This window comes from Phodopus roborovskii, unplaced genomic scaffold (genome assembly GCF_943737965.1).
Source record: "Phodopus roborovskii unplaced genomic scaffold, PHOROB, whole genome shotgun sequence".
Lineage (NCBI taxonomy): Eukaryota > Metazoa > Chordata > Mammalia > Rodentia > Cricetidae > Phodopus > Phodopus roborovskii.
In genome coordinates this window covers 21700425-21727625 of record NW_026126409.1, presented here as the reverse complement: position 1 = coordinate 21727625, position 27201 = coordinate 21700425, and the positions used below count along the sequence as shown (strand labels likewise).

Here is a 27201-nt window from a genome sequence, read left to right as displayed (position 1 = left end):
CCTTAAACGCATGATCCTTCCAGCTCAGCCCCCTAATACTGGGATTATAGTCATATTCTACCATGCCTGGTGAGCCACATTTCTGAAGTTTTAAAAATGAAAATCTAAGGAAGATGAGTGGAAAGAATAACACTGTTTGGAAACAGAAGGATATACTATTTTGTTTCATTAGAGTTCTATACCCACATCAAAGGGAATATTAACACCACTAGAGAACTTTACAACATAGCCCTTTGACAGTGTGTACCATCTAAAGAAGAAAAAAAATGCATGTTTACTCTTCTGTCACTTTTTATAATAACATCAATGTAGCTACTTCTAATTTCCTTCTTGTGATATTTTGGGGGGGGGATGAGCTATGGTTCTCACTCTGAAAGTAGAAAGATACATATATTAAGAAAAAAAAAGTAACACTGAGGCCTGAGACCAAAGGTGCATAATTCATAGAAGAAGATTATTACAACAATATAATTGTGTTGATCAAGTCTGTCTGCCCAGAGTCCCTTAACTGTGAGCCATCATAACAACAGAAAACACCAGGACCTTGGTTTCTTGAAAAGATTTCTTCATGTGAAAACACACACACACACACACACACACACACACACACCAAGAATAACTGGAAGAACCCTGATTTCAGGGGTATGACAAAATAGAAGGAAACCTTAGAACATCTTAAACTGCTGAAAATAGAGAAATAACTTTTCAAAATGCTGTCCAGAAGACAAAAGAGAACATGAAGGCACATTTCCAGTCAACTCTGAGGCAGCTTGGACACCAAGCAAGGGTATCTGAGTTCAGTCCCCAGCACCACTGTAAGAGCAGAGCACTGTGGGGCATGCCTGCAATCCTACTGTCTCGAGACCGTGCTGGCGGGATAGAGACCGGAGGGTACCCAGATCTCACTGGCCAGACCGTGCAGCTAAGTTGGTGAGCTCCAGGTTCAGTGAGAGACTCGCTCAAAAAAATAAAATAGAGTCTGATGTTGACTTCTGACCTCGATGGGCAAGTGCTCTCCTACATGCACACCAACCCACCAACCCAGGGGATAAAAGGGGAAACTTACTGGTTGCCAAATCACTAAGAGGGAGTTTGTAGATGGCTATCTACCTAGTCTCACTATGTTCCTTGTAAATTACTCACTAATCACAAAAGGAAAGACTGCAATAATAAGGTAAAAAAAAAAAAAAAAAAAAAAAAAAAAGAAAGAAAGAAAGAGAAAGGAAGAAAGAAAGAAAGGAAGCCCCCAAGTCAGAATTACCAACATCTTTAAGGGCAAAGAGTGTTCCTGCATCCCAGAAGTGGTACCCTGAGAAGAACACAACACCTCTCAGACTGTGATTCAGGTAAAGGGGCACAGCCTCCATCTCACTGCCTGAAAACACCAGGCCAATGAAATAGGAGGACCATTTTAGCTTAGCCTGTTGCTGAAGTAGCGTCCCATGTCATCCAGCAATGACCAGATTCAATCAAGCTGATGTGTAACCATTATAATGATCTTGAACTCCTGACCCTCCTGCCTCCACCTTTTGTGCCCTGAGATTCTGTGTCCTGTGCCATGTTACTCTGTGGAGCGCCACAGAGGGCCGTCATTCTGTAAGAACTGGGCTGTGCTCTTTAACTGGGTCAATTCTATGAAGGGCTGGGGAGCTGTGTGGATTACAGCAGGCTAAAGAGCTGTGGTCATTGAGAGGAAGATGTGAGCCTGCATTGGGTCTTGAATGGGAAACTTTCACAGAGGACAACCACAAATGAATAAAAACAACCAAAAGAAAAGAACATTCAAATCCATGAAAAAGCAGGAAGGGTGAAGGATGAGTCTTTGTACTATCCTTATGTCTCTATGAATATGAAAGCACTTCCAAATAGAACATTAAAAAGGTCAGGCTTTCCTTGTGGGGAGTGGCCAGAAGGCAGTGCAAATACTGGGCTGTTTTATCCCACTGAGAGCCACCTTAAGCTTTCTTTCATGCAGCTTGCATTATCTATCCTGTGCCAGAGACTGTGCCCAGTTCATTAGGATCCTGCCTGCTGTTTCATACCTTCTCCACCCAGTAAGGTCAAAATGACACGGAACAATTCTTAACTCCTTTTAGGGGTCAAGATGTCCCCACAATCCACCCTCCTCATTTATATAATGTATACAATGAATTAGATGCTTCCGAGTTCTAATATATGTGAATGCCTCTTATTCTTATTGCTTTCTTTCCTTGGGGTTTGTTTTTTTTTTTTCTGGAACGCTCTTTGTCTTGACTGAAACTGGTTGGGCATACTCTGGGTGCTTCTACAGTGAAATCAAAGAGGCAAATACTTTGTGGCTTCTTATATATAAAGATAGCTGGCATCCATTCAAAGAGATCTAAGCTGACAGAGTCCCCCTCCTATGTCTGCCTAAACCATTGTTTCTCTGAAGCATTCGATGCTACTCGCTGCAGGTAGCAGTCTCCTGACTATGGGACAGACATGTTATTTTTAAGCATTGGGACTTTATGCCTCTGATTGCCCATGTTTGTTCTAGGTTTGGGGAACTGAACCTCTCAAGTCATGCTAAGAATCAGACCTCTTCACTGCTGCAAGTTGGGGGCTGGGGCCCAGGAGCCCTGGGATGTTTTTCCAGGCTTGTAATGAAAAATGATAAAATAAAACCAAAGCCCTACCCAGAAAGAAATGGCATATTTTATTTTATTTATTTTATTCTAAGTTTAAGAGTTGATCACTGTTTTTGATTAAGAACATCTGATTGGGAACAAGGGGCTTCAAGGAGAAATATGCTGTCTTTTGGCAGACAGACTTCCTGACTGGGGAACAAAAGTCCTTAAGTTTCAGAGGCCAGGCTAAGGCACATAGTGATTCATGCTAGAACCCTCCACCAGGCTCTTCCTGCTTTATCCAAGGAATAGTCTCCTCAATCATTAAATATATATTAACTGGCCGTATTGAGTCTGAGATGAGACTTGATTCTTTTCCTAGACTGGAGAGTCAACCTGGGCTTGATTAGCACTCCATGTAGAAGAACAGGAAAGCAGTAAACCCAGGTGAATTTCTCTAATGGGGCTGGGAAATGATTGCAGATGGAAGGTATCTGGCCAGCTTGTGGGGACCAGCAGGGTAAATGTAGGGCTTACAGCATGATGCTCTCATTCATGCATTTTAAATTTTTAAATGTTCATTGAGAACCTTCTCTATTTCACATGTGGTTTCAAAAATCAAGGACACAGTGGTCAAATTAGACCTCAAGCAATCTATGGGACAGGCTGTCAAGTAGCCAGAAGACAATGATGTGGGGGAGGAGGTGCCTCTTTGAAGTGTGATGGAAATTCACCAAAGGGACTTGGTTAGGTGACAAAGTCTTTATTAGGGAGGTAATGGTACCAGGCCTAAGAGAACCAGTACACACTTGTAGGAAAGAGGAGAAAGGACATTTCAAGCAGGCATAAAGTTAAGCATGAAACACTGCATATATTCAGCTGGCCTGCATTATATAGGATTTGATACAATGAGGTTACACTGTGATAGAGGAAATGGGGACTGAATCATGATTTCAGATGTCCTCATGTGCTATGTTAAGGAGTCGGTCCTAATGATGCTCAAAGGTCATGGGATACTCGGAAGGAGTATAAATTGGGAAGCTATGCAGTCAACTGTGTAGGAATCATGCAGGAGTGGATTATAGACACTGTAAAGGGTTAAGCCAGTAGTTAAGAAGAGAAGGTATGAGGTTCTAAGTAAGTGCAGTTTGCCTGGGAAGGGAAATGTCGTTGTTTAAAAATGTACATTAAAGAAAGCACGGGAGCCTAGAACTGCTTCATAGTTTATATTCCATTTTCCACAAGGGGGTTGAGGCACTCCATAGAAACAGAGAAGGTTGGATCTGAACCAGCTTGGAAGACAGAATGGGCAACTTAGTAAAACAATACAGCAAAAATCTAGGATGTCAGAGGACCTCTGCTATGACATGGGGGCAAAAAACATCATACAGTACCTCCTTTCCTGTCATTCACTGGGCGTGTGTTCCAAGATGTTTAGAGGATGCTGCTTTTTTCCATGCATTAGAGGTATGTTAGATTTATAAATTAATAAAAGGCTAGTTTTTAAAATCCTACTAACATAAAAATAATAAAAATGAAACCATTATAACAAGAATTAGTTGATAGTGACTTTTTTAATTGTATTATTGTACTTTCATCTTTTCAATTAAAAGAAATATTTTCTAGATTCTCCCAAATTCCCAGTGTCTCTACACCTTTTGGGACTACCCACTAGACAAAATAAGGGTTATTTGAACACAATCATATGCTATCATGATTCAATCTAAATAACTGAGAAGGCCAATAAGTGACATGGATACATTGGACAAAGAGTTGATTCATATTGAAGGAAAAACAGACAAAGATAATACAAGATGTCATCGTGTTACTCCGCACATCCAACAAATCTTAAAGGTACTATTTCTTTTAGAGTTTTCCACATAAGACTTTTGAACCGTGCTTGACTCTGGGTAACAGAAACTGCAGAAAGCAAAACTGTGGGTCAGGACCTATGTGCACATGCCAGTGGCCAGAAATGAGTCAGCTATTGGTGCCATTAGGACTTCGTAGGGCCACTTCAGAGATCAGAGTAAAAGGATTAGACTGCTTCTCATCCCTGCCATTCTTAACCCACAGTAGCCAATCGAATAGCTATGTGGTTCCAGCACACAGTAGCTGGTCCAAAGCATTAGGCCACACTAGACAGGGGCCTAATGGCAACAGGAGCAGCTTCCACACCATCCTTTTCCACCGTGGGATGGGCAAAGCTTTAGAGTTCAGAAACTGGGGCTTCAAATAACTTTTCCTTTCTGTTGGTCTCTGTTCCAATGTGCTCGCCCAGACATCTCTCTGTTGAACTTGTTTAGCGCCTCTGCACTGGGATTTCACAGTCTGTAAGGAGTGACCTCCACTTGGACAACCAAAACAGGCTCTCTCAAAAGCTAAGGGGGTGTGAAGGCTGTTCACTTCACATTGTAAGCGATTTCCCACACACTGCCTATAAATTGCTTCTTGTGGCTTATTTTTGAAGGAGGCAGCCACTCTCTACAGCCCTGGCTCCCAGATTAGTCACCACACCTCCACCCTCACAAACACAATTTCCCTGCCCTGCTGCAGACCCTTGGGGAGGAATGCAAATGCAGGAACAGGGTGCAGCGACTTTAGGCTGAAAGAACCATTTGTGTTGTGAAAATCCTCTTGTGATTGTAAAGCATTGCACACATCTGTTTCGTGACCTCCCTGAGGCTCTTGTACACTGTCAACTGTTTCCACATCTGCCCTTCCTTTACTGCGAGGTCCTTTACCATAATTTCTTCTTGTATGAGCACTAGTTGATGTCTTGGCTTTTTACACACTGAATTTTCATCAAGTGGAGCGCATTTAAATTGCGATGTTGGTTTTCATCCTCCTCCCTCCTGTAAACTCCAGAACACCACAGAAAGGTATTTGCTCACTTCTCTTGCTCATTGGGGATGGAATCCAGGGCACACAAGAAAAAGACCTAGGGTAGTGGGCTTCCCTCAGCCTAATGAGTGTTTACACTGAGGTGAGTTCAGAAAATTGCTTTGCTTAATTTGGTCTTCCAACTTCTTTATTTTATTTTTTAATTATACTCTTAGTATGAAAACAAAACATGGTCATGGTAACTGTGATCTCTCTGTAGGTAATTGTCCAGAGGTCAGTTCTGTCAGATCTTTCATATACCCTTTCAGAAATTAATGCATATATGTCATAAAGAGTAGATTTTATTGAACACACCCAAGGCAGTATGCTTTTCCTCATTGGATCACACACCTTTATGCCTTTCTCCTTGGTAGAGATGGAATAGAATATCTTGGGAGGTTGCTCCTGATTCCTTTCCCATTATCCTCTGTTGTGACCATCTGAAGCAGGCACTTCAGTGCTGCACATCTGTGGATCCCACTACTGCTCTGGGTCAGGAAGGAGTGTGGTTACCCCTGTAGGCAAAGAGGCAGGAGTGGCGAAATATGCCTGGAACTGGGTAGGCTTTGGAAGGTCTGTGGGGGAATGAGATAGGCACTATCTACAGAGTCCCTTCAGCTCGTCCTGATGTCCCCTGTCCTTTGACAGATCAATGTTAGGCAATGGGGCAACATATGTGCCAAAACCATCACCATCTCTTTGTCTTCGGGCTATCAGAAAACACTGATAGAAGAGCAACCAAGCACGCTGGGCTGTCGTCTATGTATGAACTCAAGTGTGTGCCTCCAGCTAGCAAAGTGTCAGTCACATGTCACAAAGACAGAACTCAGAGAGGTTGAGTAATTGGCCTGAAGGCTTGATCTTTGTTCTAGGCAAAGCCTTAATCAAACACCCTCTAGAATCCATCTCTTTCAAGCCATACTACTTCAGCTTCCATGTTGGCAGCATGCTTTTTAAAATAAAATTGGAAACTTTGCAAGGATAGATATGGAGAGAGAAAAAAGGAAAAGCACTATTAGAAAGGTCTGGGAATGGTGATGAATGCCTTTAATCCCAGCATTCGTGGGGCAGAGGCAGGTAGATCTCTGTGAGTTTGAGGCCAACCTGATATATAAAGCTAGTTTCAGGACTATTAATAACAGAGAAGCCCTGTCTCAAAAAAAAAAAAAAAAAAAAAGGCAGGAAGGAAAGGAAGGAAAGAGGGAGGGAGGGAGGGGAGGGAGAAAGAAAGAAAAAAAAAGAAAAAAGAAAAGAAACGTCAGCTAAGTATGACATTTTGATCAAGGCTTTGAAGCCCAGTCAGATGCTTGCTAGCTTTTAATGTGCAGGAGCTGTAACAATGTAAGACATGAAGGCAGAGACGGGATCATACAAGCCCACTGTAGTAAGGAAGGCTAGAAGCCTTGATATGTGGAGCTTTAGTTTTAACATGTCTTTGAAGGTTTGTTTTAATAGAAGACTCTTGAGACATGGTTCAGATTAAAATGGAGATTGGTAAACACAAGCCTCTCATCTTCCCAATCTATGTGATTTGACATTCTCCTGCCTGGGTTTTGATTTATCTGATTTCAGCACATCCTTAGCATTTAACTGCTGAAGTTGTTTGTCAAGAGAATGTGGCCATATTTTAATATCTAAGGGAAACACATACTGCTTTAATGCCATAACTCATGAAACAACCCAAGAGATTTTTTTTCTCAAGAAAGCAATATGTGCATATGCACAAAATCTACGTGGACAGGTTGATTTGTGCAAGCACAGCCCCACTGGGTGGAGACGGCACATCTTCCCTTCTGCTGTGTCAGGGCTCTGCTTCCTGAAGCACCAGTAGAATGATGGGGACTCCTGACAGTCAGTGTTAGTACACAAATTTCAGAGATCAAGCTAGTACACTCACAACAAGGAGGGCATTTGGCTGGAGCACCTGACATTTCTCAGCAGCTCCAGTATGATAATGGGCAAGCCCAACAGTGAATAAGCTAATCAAGCCATTAAAGGCAACAGAAGCCCTCTGCCCTGTTTGATTTCTTCCTATAATGATATAAAGTGCAGGTTTAATGAAGTCAATGGGTCCTGAACCTCTCAGTGGTCCAGGCCTTTGGAGGCAGCAGTATTGAGTCTGCTCATGGTCTTCATTACCCAGTTACCGCTGTCCACCCTGGCCTGTGGACCCTGCTTGCAAGCGACATTGTAGCTGGGGTAGTTCTGGTTGCTACAGCCCCGCCTGCATTTTGTCTACATAAATTAGACCTTGTGTAGCATATTGGCCTGTCAGGGGACTAGGAGGAAACTGTATATTGTTTCTGGCATCCCTGAACCCTTCTGCCCCTGACATCTGCTGCGCCTGTGACAGGGAATACATTCTTGACTCATTATCCGAGCAAGTGGAATCCCACCCTGACAGGACCATTAATCAGAATCAAGCAGTCCAGCAGAGAGAGAGAGAGAGAGAGAGAGAGAGAGAGAGAGAGAGAGAGAGAGAGAGGACATGCAAAGAAGTGAGGCACTTTCTAACTTTGGCTTTGGTGTCATTCATGGGTCTGGACAACCAACAATCCATCTTTCTGAGTGACAGCCCTGATGGATGGCATTATTTATGCTTTTGTGTATTAAAAGACAGCTCTCTGGCACCGACTTGTCATTTTCACAGAGGTTTACAAAAAGTTGAAATTTAATTTGGAGGAAAAGGAGGGCAGAGATCAGAGGAGGCTGGTGAACTGACAGTCTTCAGAGACAAGAGAGGGCAATGGCATATGAGCGAGAAGGTCTATGGGGTTGAGGGCGGATGTCGCACTCTGGGCAGGTGTGTAGGGAAAGCTACTGGTGTTTCTCATGTCTGTGGCTAGGTTAGGGATTCTGTAGGCTTCCATAGTAAATTAACCATGTGTTAATCACTGTATTGAGATGAGTTGCTGAGAAAGACATGAAAATGAAAAATGTGTTTGAGTGTTTAGGACCAAGATGCTTCAAGAGTGTGAAGGAACAATGAGTGATTATTTCCATGAGCAGAGCATGGCCTGAAATTGCAATTTCATAAGTGTGACTTGTGATGCTGTTGCCAGTACATGTCAAGTACTAAACAAGTGAAGGTGATATTTCTTCATATTGATTAAACTATTGCCATGGGCTTATGAACATGTGTGGTATGACCAGGAGTATTAGGTGAAAAAGAGATGGGATTACATAGTAAACATTTCTCATGCTCTGTCCTTCCAACCTAGAGTAGGACACAGGAGGGAGAGGAATGAAGTTTACAACTAAGATACAGCATCAATGCACACTTGTAACCTTTATTTATAACTCTATGCTTCTGAATGAACTTACACTTCTACAGAAAACTGCTTCAGGGCCCAACAACCAGAATGCATCATTTGCTTTAAATTAATAACACGAAGAAAAAAATAACCTTTGCTCTGCTCTTTTCTATCCTTGCCATACTGATGTCATCACACCTTCTCTTCAAGAGAGTGCCCTCCTTGAGCACCCTGGGCTGCTGTCACACTCTGCCATTTCCTGGCAAGACAGCAGAGCCCAGACACTTTCTTGCTCATCAGCTATGGAGGGGATCTAGCCTACTGCTCATGTGGGCATCAAGCCCAAAATGCATTCCTCTCCCTTTCTGGGACTCTCTCCCCTTTCTTGAAAGGGGTATGTGGGATTTTACTTAGCAGGCTGTTTTTCTGCAGCCCCGTAGATGTTGCTAGCTCTAGATCATGACCTTCGAAAATAGTAAGGAGGCAAGATGAGTGTTAATCAAACCTAAGAATATACATGTGGTGTGGCATCAGACTGCAAAATATCCAATAACATACTCTAGTCTAAGTCAGGATGAGATTAGTCTTAAAGATTGCGGCTAGACCAGGATAACCAAACATTTGTGACAGCATCACAGTCTCCTCATCAGAATGAATCCAATGACTAGATAAACAACAATGACCAGGAAGTAGCCAATTTAAAAGTTGATGTCATCTGCAGAATAAGCAAAGCAGGATAAGCGTGACCAAGACTTCTCTGAGGCGCTGGTGGATTTTCTTGGCTGGAGTTTAGACCTCCTGAGCTACCCCACCTACTTGCTGGCTTTGTTGTCAGCACTGGGCTCTACTGTCAGCTCCGTTTCTTTTCGCTTTTCAAGTGTCAGTGTTCTTATCAATTAAAAAAGGATAGTTATAATTACTCATTCGCGTTGTGAAGATTAAATGTGATGACATATGTAAATTACAGCACGAAAATTCTGGCGCATAGAGATACTCAAAGAACATCTCAACCTTACAGGATCCACGGCTTTAAAAAAAAAAAAAAAAAGGAAAGAAAAGAAATTGCTGCTAGGATTTTTCAAAAATATCATTAGTTCTCTGTGCCTACCCAAGAAATAAGACCCTTGAAACGATTCTTGATCTCCCATTTATCCGCCTAAAGTGTCATGCAGCGTTACAGACCACGTCTCAGTTTAAGACTACAAGATCAAGTATAGGAAGAGCTGAGAAAAAGGCCCTTACGGTAGATATGAAAACCAAAGAGGCAGCAGAGGCTTTTCCTCCATCAGAAAGCTCCTACGTTATTTATTAGGTCACACAAGGGTGGGAGGTGGGCATGAGACAGGACAGAGTGGCTGAGTGTGGGGCGTGGTTCTCTGTGTTCTGCAGGGCATTGAAAGCCCTTCTCTCTAGGACAGCAAATGAAGATGTCCAGGTCTGACTGTCTCGGCCCCTCAATTTCCTTCTAACTGGAGGTGATCATATCTCCTTTAGAGGGCCATGAGATTTCAGATCTTACATGGGAAGTGTCTAACCCAGAGTGGTGCTTGGAGTGCAGGACATTTACTGTTAGTGCCATAGTCTGGTGCCTGGGCATCATGTTTGCACAAATGGATGCAGCTCTGACTGGCAGGGCAGGGAGGTGTGAGGGTGGACATTCTGCCCAAATGTCCTGCAAGAAAATCCTGGTACAAATTGGACTTATTTTCACATACTTTCTCTGCAACAGGGTGTTCCAATTTGAGTGTATTTAGAGTTTCAGTCACTCTGAACAAAGATTTTCAGAGAAAGAGATAAGTGCTGGTTTTCATGGGGGAAGAATGGACATAAAGTAGAAGAGGTAATGGCAGGAAGGAATAGGGTTTGCACAGTTTGCAAGAAAGGAGAATGGAGAGAGACCAGCTTGTCCCTGGCACACATTCTTATGCTTGTGGCAAAGGGAGAGAGAGGTGGGACTTGAGAAAGGGGAGGACCGGGTCCTCGTGTTCTGCTAAGGACTTGAATAAACTCACCTAGGGTAGGGCAAGGCTGCCGTGAGTGAGTGGCCTAGAAAACCTCAGTTGCTCCAGTGCAGGAGTCCAAATTCTGCTTTATCTCTAGCTCCATGGTGGGGCTCACAGGGAGGGAGGGGCCTGGGAGTAGAAAGCCAATCACTGAGTCACCTAGACAGTATTTGAACATCTGGATGGGAGAACAGCCACAGGGAGGGGAAGGGAGAACATCTCTTGGTCTCCACATTAGAAGACGGTGATTAAAACGCATTTGTATGCATCTTGGTGTAACTGAGAAGACAAACCTAAAGACAATCCAGCACGGTGGAGAGGGGCAGCTCAGATAAATGCCATTGTAGAGCAGCCAATTGTAATAATTAAGTGTCTGCAAATGGCTTTTCAATAATCTCTTTAGTGGACTGTCTTTATTATTTTAGCAAATCCAAAAATTCTCTTGGAGCTCTCTATTTATGCTTTGTCCCTCTTATTTAATCTTCCTTGTGATATTTTTAAGCCTCTCATTTGTAAATCTTCTACTGTTTGGATAATTTTGGTTTAAGTGGAAAATATTATAAACATGTCTTTGTTTTTTCCTGGTAGGATAAGTGAGTGACTTTCTATTAATCATGAGATCTCATTGTTGGGGAACTGGACAGTTGTGTCACGAGCTAGCCTTTATTCCATTTCTGGATCTTCTCTGGTCCACTCCTAGTATTTCAAACATGGCTGGTAAGTCCCTTACCCCTAAATCATCTGGATATGGGGCTGGGGTGTAGGTCAGTAGTAGAATGCTTTAGACTCAATCCCCAGAACCAGAAAGAAAGAAAGAAAGAAAGAAAGAAAGAAAGAAAGAAAGAAAGAAAGAAAGAAAGGAAGGAAGGAAGGAAGGAAGGAAGGAAGAAAGAAAGAAAAGACGGAGAGAGGAAAGGAAGAACTGAGGAAGGAAGGGAGGAAGGAAGAAAGGAAGGAAGGAGAGGGGAAATTTTTAAGTTCTCGTATATGGCTTTTGTTGGAAAATGTATGTAAAGTGACAGTCATGAATGGCATCATATTCCTGTGGGAGCATTGATCCAGTACAAGGAGAGCAAGGTCTGAAGTGGATACATAGTACTTGATAAGGAGTGAGAGAAAATCCACATGATGCTGGAAAATGAAGCCAACCACCTCAGGAAGATATTCTACCTGAATGTATGCCCAGACAGCAGCTAGCTCCTTTCTCACCAAGCTCCAGAGATAAAGGTGGTGAGATACTCCTTGCTCCCACCCTCTAGCAAAGAAAGATGCATGCAGAACCCAGATGTTGGTGCAGACACAAGAGAAAAGGGTCTGCAAGGGACACTCCATAGAAAACCTCTTGTATCTGTTAGCTGCCCCCATGTGGCCAGCTCGCTGGACAACTATGAGAGTCAGGGGGCTTTGCCATCAAAGGAACTGCTCCCTGCTTTCAGCTCAAATATTCTACAGCCTTGGTGGCCCCCTAGGACCAACCTCAATTAGGCAAGCAGTTTGTTTCTGTCCCTGAAGTTCATTTGGTGGACTCAGCTGTTTATTGAACCTCGGGGAGTTATTCATTAACATCAGTAAGAAATGCCTGACAAACATCTGGCTTGTTGGGGGTTGGGCTTGGTTAATTCTACTTGGAACAGCACCAGTATTAGTTCTGCTTGGATTAGCACCAGCACTAATGATGACATAAGACATTTACTTCATTAGCCTGATGAAGGGAAAATTTTGCATGTTCAGCCTAAGCCAAAAGAACAGAGCCCAGGTCCAACAGTCAGGAACTGAACCTATGGAGTGAATCAAGCTAACCGTACAGAGGTGACCCAAACATGGCAGGGGGTAGGTTGCAGTGGTATGCCACAAGGAAGACCCCAAGCTGAGACAGATGAAGACTACACTTGGCTGTTCCTAAAGGTTGAGGGGTGGAAAACTGCTGTTCTGTCCTAAAGGGCAACTAAAACAACTAGAGAAGTGTTTCCACATTAATACTGCAATTGCTCAAAAGCCTGGTAGGTGCAGGGAGAGATGTCTCAGAGGTTAACAGAACTTGCTGCTCTTCCAGAGGACCTGTGTTCAATTTCTAGTACCCACATGGTGGTCCACAACTATCTGTAACCCCAATTTCAAGGATACAACACTCTTCTCCTGGCCTCTGTGGAGACCACGAATACAAGTGGTGCACAGACATACAAGTAAGCAAAATACATCTATGTGCAAAATTCCAGTAAATGCAAAATTTAAAATAAGTAATCTTAAAGTCTATGATGATGAAGAGTTAGCTAGTACCTATTGTAGGATATTCACCAGAGAATACTGCTTGGACATGGGTTTAAGCCAACAGAAAAGTCTTTATTAGCCAGCTGCCAACTACACTGGGTATTGGGGATCCCAGTTAGCCTTTCTTGGGGGGAGCTTTTAAGCACAAAAATCATGTGCTAGGTTGACATACTTCAATTAACAAAAACAGTTAGCAAGAGCAGAACCACATAAGCCAAAATGCAAGGTTAGTACATTTAGAGACTTTCCCAGAACTATGGACTTTGATGGATTAGGCCTTTGTTTTAGTTTTGGCAGGTGGTGCTGTCTATGTGCTGAGAGTTTTATGACCTGAATGGTACTTCCATCATGGAGTAAATGATGCTAAGGTCTGGGGCCCTGTTACAGTACTCAGGAAATGAAACTACCTGTCTCTGATACGGAGTGCCTTCCCTTCTCTCTTCCTACCATTGACCTCAAGCACATATATATTAGTTCTCTGTTACCTACCCAGACTGCAAACACTTGTGTTGAAAGGTACTAGGATATAGCAGGAGATAGATAGGCATCGTTTCTGAGTTTCATAGCCTCTCCGACAAAAGCTGCAATTTGGAAGCTTGGATACAGATGAAATTTCACTTCCTTCAGAGGTTTTGAGAGAAACTGGGTAGGCAAGAAGACTCTTATGGAAGGATGAACAGTAGTGCACAGTAGATTGAGCCTTCAAGAGAGAAAGCCTAAAAGATGCTGCAGTTGGAGACCACCAGTTTCAATAAAAACTAGAATAGAGAAAGCATAGACCAACAGGTAAGAGACTCAACTCATGTCAGCAGTGTGGAGTTGTTTGATAATATAATGGTTTTTTAATTGTCTAACCTAGAATCACGGGTCATAAGTTCACTACAGGCAAAATAATGAGATGTCTGCAAGCCAACATGTCCCCACCCCTCTTCTGGGATGGCTCTGTGGTCTTTCACATTCCTCTGGACATCACTGTTCCTTTCCACCCAGAAATGACAAGTGTTGACAGCAGTGATTGTTTCTACCCTCATCCTAACTGATACATGTCTAGGACACCAATCAATGACAGTCACTCCAAGGAGGCCACCAGTCTGGAGAGCACCTTTAGGTTAGGAAATCCTGAGAAGAGACAAGTGGAACACTGGAAGAAAAAACTGCTTTTTTCTTTTGGTTTCATCTAATATTCAACTGCCTATAGCTGCCCAAGGCTTAGCCTCAGTTCAATGCACTCTCTCATCTCAGCTGTTTGAGAAAAGCTGAGGTCCACATTGCATGTTTATGTAAATATACATGTGTCTGTTTAGGCACAATCTGCACCAACAAACTTGCTCTATCTTGTTGGATGCCTTTAAGTATTCCATCTTTGCCTCAGAATGTGTTTGCCCTTGTGTTTACATATAAGATTAGGCCAGAACTGGTGTTAAATGCATCACATGGGCCCCACCCAGTCAACATCACTCCAGATCCTTAGCATTTGGTGGAACTCATTAGAATAGTGAGAGTCTACAATCTACCAAGCCTCTAGTGAGACAGACTCCGAAGGCTACAACTTAATTTCCCTGAATAAACAGAAAACAGCCCACTGGTGTAACATAGTTGAATTTGTTGCAATTGACAATGTTAAAATTAAAAGAAAATAAAATGTTCTCCTCTGGTCCTGCTCTTCAATGACCTAATGGGATGGAAAGGGACAGTTGGCGAAACTGGTGAGCTTGCTGTGTTTTTCTCTTTGTGCTGCAAGCTGATCTTGGAGGCCCTCTGTGGCTCCTTGGCAGAAACATAGGTTGGAGGGAGGAGTGGGCAGGGTAAATTCTGGGCTCTCAAGTTTCCCCACTTTCCCTGCCTCTGCTGTACCAACAGTCCCTAACAGGAGGTTGTAGACTCCTTGTTTAAATGGCCATGAGACTTTCTGTAAATTTAAAATTTTGATAGAAACATTAAATGAGAAGGATATGTGATCCAGTGTTAAATCTGGGATTTCTTGGCAGTCAGAAAAACATGTTCCATGAGGTGTAGTTTAGGGTGTGAATGTAAACTCAGCTCTGCATCAGGAGCAAGAGGTCAAAGGAGGTGCTTGCTGATGACTAATGCCAGCACAGAAGATTCTGAGTTCCTCATCTAAAGGAAGGCCGCCCTGGGATCAGCTGGGCTCTGCAGAATATCCATGGCAATGCTGCGGCTCTCAGAGGACTTTGCATTGATCTGGCATCTCGATATTGAATGAAATGAATCATTCATTCTCTTAGTTCCCACACTGCAGGGTACTCACCAACTCTTCTTGAGGAAGGGGGAAATGAGAACAGGGTAGGCTCCAGTCTGAGTCCAGGGCTTTCTCCCTTTCTACTGATTATCCCCAAGAACACAGGCAAATTCGATGAGCACTTGGCTCCCATGTAATCTGTGAAAATGACTTGTGTTATTTTCCAGTACAATGTCAAAGCATCAACCTTACAGTCTCTCCCGCTAGATCACTCATTTTGAGTAGAACTCCCTCCCCACAGCCTTTGTCATACCTGTTCTCTATAAGCTAAGGAGGATTAACATCCTTCCTGTTGTAAACGCTGCCTCAGCCACCCTGAAGTGTGTGCACATACATACACACACCTACTAGATGGCTCAGGTGTTTTTCACTCAGAGATACTGGTCTCAATGTAGCACAGAGGTGGGCCTTGGATGGAACCCAGGAATCGAAAGCCTGATAAGATAGAGGTTCATATTTCCTTTTGTGTAGGAAACAGACAAGCTTCACTGTCCAGGTCCTAGATGTCTGGCTTGGACATATCCTAAGTTTCCAGGGAATGACAGATGAATGCACAATCCTCCCCCAAGGACAAGTGCATCGCCTGATTGAATTTTAAATGCCCCACACACATACCTTCCTGCCCACCCTTAACACTATGCCTCCTTTGGAAATCATTAATCCCATTGTTTGTCTCTAGTGCTTACTGTGAATCTAATATCTTTCCTGTTCTGTCTAGTTTTATTGCTGCACAAGAGAAAATACAAACTTCTGTGTCTAAGGAACTGGAGTAGGACAGAGAATCTTTTTTTCTAGACTGTAGTTCATTTTTACCGTGTGTGTGTGTGTGTGTGTGTGTGTGTGTGTGTGTGTGTGTCTGTGTGCGCGTGCACGCACATGCGCATGTGTGCATGCGCACTGATATATATGTCAAGTCTCATTGTACAATGAGTCCACTGCCAAAAGAACTTCATTATGCATAAAGTAAGACTCCCTCCTATTCGTTTAATTTTGACCTTATTGTGCTAAAAGCACAATTATCTACAAGCCTTGCTAAACACTGCAGATTGTATTTCAAATTCCCTTTTTACTAATCTGCATTGTTCAGGTTCCTGCACGTCTCTCCTAGTTGCTGAAGGGTGTGTAATAAAAGAGGTTGCGTGTGGATGTGCCTACCTGGGAGAGGGGGGTCAGGGCTGTGGAGACAAGGGTTTCATTATATCCAAATCCAGAGCTTTGTGGTTACTTGGTAGTTTGTTGTTAACTGTCACAGCTTCCAAACTGACCTGGAATTGCTCTACCCTCCCTTACAGTTTCACTGTGCGGCCAAACTTGAAATTATCGTCTGAGTCTGGTGTCCATTTGGTCTTGTGCCCTTGGATGGTCTTGCTGTCTCCACAACCTGGGCATTGGCAAGGCTAGGGCCAAAAGGTTTGTTTCTCTGCTATCAGTTCTGAGTTAAAGTCAGTTGCCTAGAGCTGATGAGCAAATTACAACCATGGTATCTTGAAACACTAGAAATATATTCTCTCAGAATGCTGAAGGTCGGAAGTCAGAGCTTTGGGAGTTTTTAGGTCTTTGCCCCCACCCCCATAGGCTCTAGAGAAAAGGCCATCTGGTATCTCCTGCAACTTCTAGGAGCGGCCGGTTTAGCTTGACTTGCCACCCTTGTATCCCTTCTTCACGTTCCTCTATTCTGAGTACCTGTCTCTAAACTGCCTCTGACTCCTGCTTACACACGTGTTTACATTTAGGGAATCCCCCAAATAACCCAGCACAGCTTTTTCTACCAAGATCCTTGAATTAGTCAACTTTTTAACGGTTCTGAGGATTAGGACCTTATGGGGTCACCATCCAGCCACAACCCCATCTCTGCTTGCCCTGCCTTATCCATGCCTTCTGTTTATGCCCCCCAGTAAGGCTTGCTAATTCTTATTGAACTGAATCACTAAAGGCATTTGTGATTTTTATGTCACTAAAGTATCTTTTGTTATCATTGGTCTCTAGTTAGAGGCTGGTCCTAGAAGTGGTGTGCAACCCTTCTGCCCACACCTAATGGCCTGAACTCAATCCATGGCCCCACTTGGCTTTAAGACAAGTGGGAAATGCAACCTAGCTGTATAGTCAGCATGCTAATGAAAAGCTTACACATGGGTGAGCTGCAGCAACCCCTGCCAAAGAAGAATCCTTTAGGTTGATTTAGAGACATTTAAATTGGGATCAATTTTCCTTGGTCCATAGCCAGAGACAAAGAACTAAATCTAAGGGATATTAGGCATTACTCAAAGTAAGTATGTGACTGTGTATGGTTGTGTGTGTGAGAGTGTGTGTGAGAATGTGTGCAGATTTGAGTGTATGTGTATAAGTGTGTGACTGTGTATGACTGTGTGTGTGTGTGTATGTGTGAGAATATGTGTGTTTGAGTATATTGTGTAAGTTTATGATTGTGTGTGAGAGAATGTGTGCATATGTGTGAGTATACATGCATAAAAGGTACCTTATGAATAGTGAGTTAAGGTTCAGGTGTGACTCAGTGGGTGGTTTTTGGTTGGGGGTTGATTTGGGGAGAGTTGGGGTTTTTTTGTTTTTGCTTTTGTTTTCAGAATTTAAATGCATTTCTTACAAAGCCATGGGCAGCTGTTGAAGGGATAAGAGGCCAAAATATTATAGACATGTCTTGCCCTTCCCAGTTCTCTCTCCCTTGCTACAAACTGTTAAAGTGTACTTAAGCTAGTCTCCAAGGTCCATTCCCCTATTTGGCCACTGACCCATTCTTGAGACTAAACACCAATGTCCAGCAATCAAAAGTCATTATTTAACTACTCTGTCCAATCAGTTCACCCTAGCACAGACTTCCCCTTTTCTCATTGCAACTTCACCAGCCTTGACAAAGCTACTTCAACCAATGGTTTTCAAATTTTTGAATAAGAAAACATGCACCATAAAAACCATAATTTGTATTCATATTGATGTGTTTACAAGTGTGTGTACATGCATATGCACACATACATTCTATATATATAAACAGATTGAGAGAAACTTAATTTTCCACCCAGTAACAGGCCATGGCCTTCAGTTTGAAATCATCTACTTACCCTCTCTCCATGGTCCGTTTCCTCCAAAGAAAAACGAGCTTATTGTAAGGATCAATTAGTCTAATTAGCATAAAACAATCTATGCACATATTATTATTGTTGTTGTAATATCTATAATGCCATTTAAAACCATGACTTGTAAAAATTTTTACAGTTAGTAAGACACAGAGATAAAGTTCAACATGGAATTATTCTTTTCATCTTCACACAGTAGGATCATTTCAATATAATTAGCCTTCTTTCTTCATTCAATCACATAAGAGACATTTAAGTGGAAAACTGTGAGGCAGACACTGTGACCATCCTGGGGATACAGGAAGAATGAATCAGGCTGCCATCTTTATGCAGCTTGATTATACAGAACTGAGCTTGCAATCCAGTAGCTTCAACATGTGTGGCCATCTGAATTTACATTTGAATTCATTTAAACGAAATAAAAGTTAAAATTTGCATTTTCTATCACACTAGTTTAACAGTCACATGTGGCTGCCATGTATAATAGCACAGATGTGGAACATTTCTATAAGCATAGAAAGTTCTAGAGGAAAAAAAACTATGTAGAATGGATAGTAGAATGAATATGAGAAGTCAGATGAGGTGGTCTCCCCATTTGGAATAGTATTTCATGTACTTAAGCAATGCCACCCACTGGCCTAGCCAATGTAGGTATCCACTGGCATCTCCATCTATTCTGTTTTTGGTTGTGAGCCTAGCCTTTAACAGCCAAGACATCTCTGCAGCCCACCCCTACCTAGTCTTTATGCTAAAGTATCATTTACCATTCTAAGTAGCTATAAAGATATTGGGGGAGGATAGAGTATAATATTATTCACAAAGAAACTAAGGAAGAGCTGACTCCAAATGCAGACTTCAGCCCGTCTAGACCCTTGCATTCCCAGCCCTGCTCAGCTGCTGTGTAGCGCTAGCCCTTTCTACAAAACCAGTGGAGGCAAGATTTTGTCACAGGAGTGGAATCTGGGCAGCAGTGTCTACGAGAAGAGAGGCAGTATCACACTGGGGGAGCCTGGCCCTAACCTATTGAGCTAGGGCCTTGTTTTCCCTAGGAAACAGCTCCCTGGTCAGCCAGAGGCTTGACTTTCTTGAAGGTAACTGCCATTCCTTGGCTGCAGGGGCTTAGATTCACTTTGGCTGTTCACTGACTAGACCTCGCCTTAGCTTTCTCCTTGGACAAAGGGTCTTGACAGTTCCCTCACACCTAAACTCGCCAAAGCCTACACACACACACACACACACACACACACACACACACACACACACACACACACACACACACAAAGCTATTGTGACATATCCTGCTCACATGAAGAGAGAACCATTACATACACAAAATTCTGGGGGGCAAAGTGGAGTTTAATTTGTGCTTGATGATCTAGCATGCGTATGACACATAACACAGGAACTAAGAGAAGAGCAAAACTTTGAAAATAGGCCTGGGGTTAAAATCATAGAAATTGTACCAGCTATCATCATGAACATGTTGCCTGTCCACTCCCACCATTGGGCTCTTCAACCTGTGAAACAAGGCCAGAATGCCCCTGTGTGTTGTTTACAGTTTAATGAGGTGTACTGGATACAAATACAACCTATACTAGAGGCAGATTTCTTTTGCCTTGTCTTTGCCTCCATGTCTGGGGCTTTTCTTGCCCTAGAAGTGATGGTTAATACTGTCAACTTGATTGGACTGAGTAATGCCTAGGACACCTCTGGGTATAGGAGAGACTACAGGAGAACTCTGATGAAATTAAGGTCTAACACTGATGAGCTTATATTTTCAGCAGACTGTTGAGATGTAATGGAAATGTGAAAGGCCTGGTTGGAGGGAGTACAGGATGGCTGCAGATGTTCTTGGCAGCTATAATTTTCCCTGACTCCTTCCTGTTACTCCCTCTCTGCTGTTACCTGCTGCCACAATCTGAGATTCTCCAACACACTCCTTTTGCCATGATGGGGTAAAAACCTCTGAAGCCACCAACAGAAATAAATCCTTCCTCGGGTGGCTTACCTCAGTTTTCTCTTCTCAGGCAGTGTAGTCTCACACTCTTGCCTTGGTTGACTTTCTATCTGCAGCTGCTCTCATGGGGACTTCTTCCTGTTCATGATCTTCAGAGAACAAAGGGAAATGTCCAAAGAAAGATGGATGCTAGGCCCAGTTGAGAAGGGATTGATGTATCATGCTCTGCTTGAGTTGGATGGAAACCTAGAGATGTGTTAAGATAGATGGTGTTTTTCATCCCTAAGGGTAAAAACAAGCTCCATGGGACTGGGGGGTGGGCTTTTTTCCTAAGGGAAGCAGATTATGGGGAAAGAGCAATGAATCATTATACAGACCTCTTGGTTACAACTCTGTGTAGAGCCTCTGTGTGGTCATGAGGAACATCAGTGAACTCTGTTCTGAGTGGCAAGTGTGGGAGGATTATCATCAGATTCATTCCTCCTGGGGTCACCCTGGCCCTTGTTTAGGGCTTCACACCCCCAAGCCATCTAATATTGACATAAGCTGCTCCAGGGATGCTCCCTTCCTACCCCCATTGCTGCAGAGCGATCCTTTTCTACACTATGAATATGTCTGACTCTCATTAGTTAATAAAAAGCTGATACATCAGTGACTAGGCAGGAAGTTAGGTGGGAAAGCCAATGACATGTCTGGAGATAAATGTTCTATCCCCTTCCCCCCAGGGTCTTTTGCTTGGTATTAGCATGCCCAGAGATGTTCCTATTCTATAGGAAGTATGAAGAAAGTGCCTACATTTTTTTTGGAAGATAAATTTGTATTTTATGTACAGAAAACTTAGCAGTGAGTGTACATTTAACCCAGTTTAGTGGCGAGTTCTTTGGCCTTTGCCTTTTCCAGCTTGGCAATTCGAGCCACAGATTTAGGACCCAGGACATTGTCTCCCCAGTGACAGCGTATCTCATCATATCTGACGTTGTAATTGGTCCTAATAGCTTCCACCAGCTTAGCCCGAGCACCCTTGTCTTCCGAGTTAACCTGTGTGAAGGCAACAGTGGCACATGTCTTCCTGTGGACCAGCCGCCCCAGCCTGGCCTTTCCCTTGATGATGCAGTAGGGGACCCCCATCTTGCGACACAGTGCAGGCAGGAAGACCACCAGCTCAATGGGGTCTACATTGTGGGTGATCAGCACCAGCCGAGCCTTCTTGTTCTCCACCAAGGTGGCGACTGTATTGACTCCTGCTCGAAGGACAGGAGGCCTCTTAGTTGGGACATCCCCCCTTTGCCAGCAGCTTTCTTCTCAGCACGGGCCAACAGTCTTTGCTGCTTCTGCTTTGCCTCTGGCCTGTACTTGTGGGCAAGCTTAAGCAGCTGGGTAGCTGTTTGACGGTCCAGGGCCTGGATGAACTGGTTAATTGGCAAGGGGAATTTTGAGGTGCTTATAGAGGATGGCCCTTTGCCGCTGCAGCCGGTTTTAACGAGGCCATTTGACGAAGCAGGTGAGATCTCTTTTGGGCTGGATGTCCTGCCCAGTGCCGAAGTTCTTAGGCCTCTTCTCAAACAAAGGATTCACCACCTTTTTGGTGGTGGCCGGGGGGCGGGGCCACCTTCTTTCCCTTGGCCTTCTTTCCCTTGGGCATCTTGCTTGGCTGGAGAAAAGAGAACAGTGCCTATATTTCATATGTGTAAATGTCAAATTTCCCTAAAAACTCCTTCAGGATACAGAAGAAAACCTCTCCCTCATCCTTCAAAACCCATTTCAACTCCTTGGCCCCTCCTTCTGAGATGACTTCTCAAATTACACTAAATAAGGAGTCCTCTTCTCCTTTGGCTCTTGCATCCTCACTGGCTCTTAGTCACACATGGCCTTATTACATTGCTCCAACCTCTTGAGACAGACACCCCAAACAATCCAAAACCTTGCCCCTTGAATGAAGTCCAGGTCATTATCCCTAATACCTAGACACCCATGACCTGAAGATTATGTCAGGGGTCCAGAGAGGGGCACTTACCCTATGTAGTTCAGATGGCCTTGATACAGTCTCATGGGCCAACAATAGATATGAGGAGGGGAAGTGTAGCAATGGAAGCAGGTGTTGAAAATAGTGATGGGGGAGGGTGCTAGTGTGCACCGGAAGCTTCTAGAAGCTGTAAACTGTAAGAAACACATAGTCCCTAGAACTTCCAGAAGAAACCCAATTTTGCAATCACCCAAGTTGTTAGCCTACACGACTCACTTTGGATTTCTGACCTCTGAGGAAAAGGGTTGTTATTTTCTGTTAAGTTATGCCAATCTTGGGTAGTTTTATAACCACAAGAAGCAACTGACTGACATGTTCAGAAAAACTCTTTTGTCTGTGTGAAGGCTTGGTGGCATATTCTGCAGGCTGATAGAATTTTGATCCTATATGGAACAAAACAAATGAAAACATTACACAGTTGGTTTGAAAGGGGTAGTTAGATGAGGTAAGGCCCAGAGTCTGGGGACACAACCCCAGCCTTCCCTAAAACCAAGCCAGAGGCATCAGTTCTGCTCCAGAGAGACTCTCAGGCTGCCAGGCTTCTTCAAGTTCACTGTTTTCAATGAAGCTTGACTTGGGCACAGCTTCTGTCACCAACCTCATGTGGTCCCACCCAGCCAAGCACAGCAATGTCCTCTCCTTCATGGATACTCTTTCTGCCCATGCAGAGGAAGGAGTCCAGTGCTGTCCGCTTCAGGGCTGAGATAGTGGGGGTCAAGCAGATTACCCCAGAGCAATCAAATCAAAAGAGGAAGGCAGAGGAGCTGTACACTCAAAGCATACCTGGCATGTGGTTCCTTCAAACCAGGTTGGCACAGATCCTGTTCTGCTGCTTTTAATTGGTGTGAATTGATGTTCTATGTATCCACCCACCTCCTCCTGCCTCCTCATGCTGCCTAGTGGAAAAAAAAAAAAAGATTTTAACATTTGTTTATGGTTTTGTTGGTCAGGAGGCCAAGTTCAGGGAAACATTGGGGGAAATCCTCATTTCCCAGAACCAAGCATTTCATTCAAAAACTGCAGAGCTCCCATGATTCAAGTTGGGACCATCTGCAGCTCTGACTTTGCAAGGGCAAGCAGCTTGTTTCTGCCTCTGTGTCATTCTTAGTTTCTATCTGCCATGGTTAGGATTGTGTTTAGATACCCTCACTTTCATTGAGATGCTTTTTGAAACATTTTCTACAAGATAGTGTTACCCATATTTCTATTTTTACAAGTTTTAGTTTCAGACTAAAGTTTTTTGCTTTCGCCAATTATTTAAATTGATAATTATTTGAAATAAATTTATTTTAGCATAAAATCATAACAATAGATTCTACTCAAGGATGATATGATTTTTGAGATGTTATTTCATTATTAAATATGTGAATATATGACCTTTGTCATTATCATATTGTATATTTGCAATTTTTAAACTTATTGGGTAGCAATTTACCTGCTTACTCATCAGGTCTGAGAAAACCCTCATTCAAGTCTGTCTTTGACACATAAATGTGAGGTTCTCCTTATGTTTGTCTGCTTCTTTTCTAATCAAATGCTATTTAGACTGGTTTTTATTTAGCAATAAAATAGTTGAAGGCTATGGGCCTTCTCTAATGCACATTGTTTACGTTTCTGAAGTTTGATTCTTATTGGCTACTGTAGTTACGATTTTGACATTCTCCTTGATCTTTGATTAGAGTTTAAAATATTTCAGGCTATGAGTTATTTGGACGGCTGTTATTTATTTCTTTTACATTGTGCTATAGTTGCAAAACTCTATTAGAGTTATGTTTCTTTCCTTGAAAAGTACTTAAAGTTTCTTTATATGTTGTGTGTAGTCAACTTTTAAAAGAATGTAGCTATTGCACATAAAAAGTCTATATCCATGTCTGGTTTTGTGGCAGAGCCATGCTGTCATCAGGCATGGTACCACCCATGACCATGTTCTTTTTGGTTAGGATTGCTTTGGATAGTCATGAAATTCATTGTCTCTATATTAATTTTAAGATTGCTTCCCCCCTAGTTCTGTTGTTTCAATAAAAATGTTGAAATTTCTATGAGGATTGCACTGAATATGTAGATTGTTTCGTGTAGTATAGCCACTTTCTCGGCCTTAACTCTGTAAAAGCTGGATTGTGGGAGGCTTATCAGATATGGATGTATTCTAGTGGACCTAAATGAAGAGCTACAGCTAAGAGAGACTCATTCGTCACCAAGGACAAAGTCCCTATAGGGCACCCAATCACAAGTGGTCAGTCCTAAACACATAAATGCAAACAACACTAAATATATTCAGTAGTTTGTATGTCTGTGTGTTTACATACACATATGTAAATGTGTATTTAAATATATTTTTATAATTATAAATATATAGGTTACATAGTCTATATTGAATACATGAATACATTTTATATTTATAAATATATAAGCTATATAATATATTAGACATATATTTTTATATTACTATAAATAAAGAAAAGACCATGAATGATGAAATTACATCTATTTACTCATATACATAGAAATTTATATTTATAAATATTCATGTATGAAATTCTCAAAAGTTAAAAAAATAAATTTTAAAAAAGTTTTCTGGTAGATTCCATAGAGTCTTTCGAGTACGGGATCATGTTCTCTGCACATGGGGATAGCTTGTCTTCTTTGTTTCTATCTCTATCCCCTTTATAGCTAGACTTTGAAAACTATATTGAAGAAATGTGGAGGGTGTTGGACATGGATGTGGCCTTATTATGTTCAAGTATGTCCCATTGAGATCTAGTTTCATCGATGTGTTTGTCATTGGGGCAGATTGAACTTTACAAATACCTTTTTTACACTTTTTAAGATGGACTGAGATTTCTGTTCTCAGGTCTACTTATAAGTGATGTTACATTTATTCACTTGCTATGATGAACAAATCTAGGATGAAGCCTATTCAGTCATGATGGTGTTGAATTCAGTTTGCAAATATACTGTTACATCTTATTTCAAGTGATGAATGTTATTTTAAAATGTACCATGTGTATTCACCTCTATCTCTGTGTTTGCATTTTGTCTGAAGAATAATTGACAAGATCCAGGATTTCTCTGATGATTGTTTTTTGTCCACTACTTTCCCAACTTAAGTGGGTTCACTTTTTCCATTTTTGGTCTCTATGTATGCTATTTAAACTACTACCTTCTATACCCTATACATTTTATCTTGTGACATGGAAGGTGGGTTGCCCTTATTGCTGTGCTAGCCTGTGTCACCACTAAGTAGCCACATCAGAGAAGATAGCAAAAGTATGGTAAGACAATGCAATTGGTGTCCTAACTGTTGAGTTGACACGTTGGATCTCAGTGAGGCTAGATAGTCAGAGAAAGGGTTTGCTTTCTCCCTGTGGTCTGTTTATATGCCCAATTTTCATCTTAATAAGTTTGGATTAGAAGGGCTGGAGAGGTGATGCAGCAGTTAAGAGTGCCTACCGCTCTTGCAGAGGACCTGAGTTTGGTTCCCAGCATCCACTTGCTCACAACCAACTAGTTTCAGGGGACCTGATGTCATCTTCTGGCCTCTGGCCTCTTTGAGCACTACATACACATGTATATCACATGCACACACCACACACACACACACATACATCACACACACACACACACAAAATTAAAAATAAATCTCAAATCTGAGTCTTTTAAATGCCATTGCCCAGATTTTCTCTATCCATCCACAGCATTATGTTGCTCTCTGGGAAGCAAATATGAGTTGCAAACCTTTTACATTTACTGTACAGATGTTTGTCTGAGTTTGGGATATAAAAAGAATGACCATCCCTGAGCCTGGATGCCCAAGGTTTACTTCTCTCCATTCTTTCTCCTTTGTTTCTTCCATCAGAGTGTAGGAGGGAGAAGTCACATAGCTTCACTTAGTGTTACAGCTTACCTAAAAGTTCCCCTGCCACTCTGCTAAGCAGCTATTAGCCCAGGAGTCTCCAACCCTCTTCTCTACCCCACAGCATTCTTTTCCTGGAGTTATCACTTCCTCTCTGTCTTCTGAGCTTGTAACACACAGATCTCGCTAGCATCTCACCAACCAGGTGAACTCTTCCTTGACTCTCACCCAACATGATGCCTCCCTCCCCAACATTGCACACTGTCCTCAGGCACATCATTTGGCCCCCAGAGCATCCAAAGTGTAGTGTTTCCGTGTGCTCTGTACTTTGTCTGCCTCCAACTCTGTTTTTATCGCCCAATATATTATTTTGCACATAATAGGTTGCTATAACTTTTTGATGGTCTCCTAAAGAGAGGAAAGAAAAACTAGCATTTCCCACCCCAATGACTGCAGACCTACTTTTACCCTGGCCACCTGGAGGAGAGTCTAAAATATGTTTTGCTCCATTTTACTGCTAAAAAAGTTTATTTGGTTTTAAAATTTTTCTCTAAAATCTTAATTTTAAAAGGTCATCAGCAGGCCAACCGTTTAAATATCTTAAATACCTTCATGGGCAGCACACACAGTGAGTCAAATTACATAATCACTTGGGAGCCCCCCAGTTCCTTCCACATTTTCACTACTCCCTCCCCACCCCCTTTTATTGTTCACACTCGTTTTATCCCTTTGGCAAGAAAAGTTAAATGAGACTGGGAATGCAGCTGATTAAGGCAGATGAATGAGCATGGGGAACTATCTTCCTAAGCCCAATCAAGTCCGGAAAACAGATCAAGTTCCTATTCCAGGAACAACCTGGTGCCTGAAGTGTGAGTGACTAAATACTCATTTGTTTGTATTTTCTGGATGAGGCTTGGGTATCTAATTCAGGAAAAAAAAATAAAAAATAGGTCCGGGGAAGAAGGAGTACATTTCTGAGAGCATTCATATTTTCCCTGATTTTTTTTAACCCCCATTAAAACA

General features: G+C 42.4%; 1 pseudogene; it reads right to left on the bottom strand.

The window, feature by feature from the left end:
• Positions 1-21111: 21111 nt before the first annotated feature.
• LOC127220483 (60S ribosomal protein L7a-like) lies at positions 21112-21950 on the bottom strand (annotated as a pseudogene).
• Between the last annotated feature and the right edge of the window lie 5251 nt (positions 21951-27201).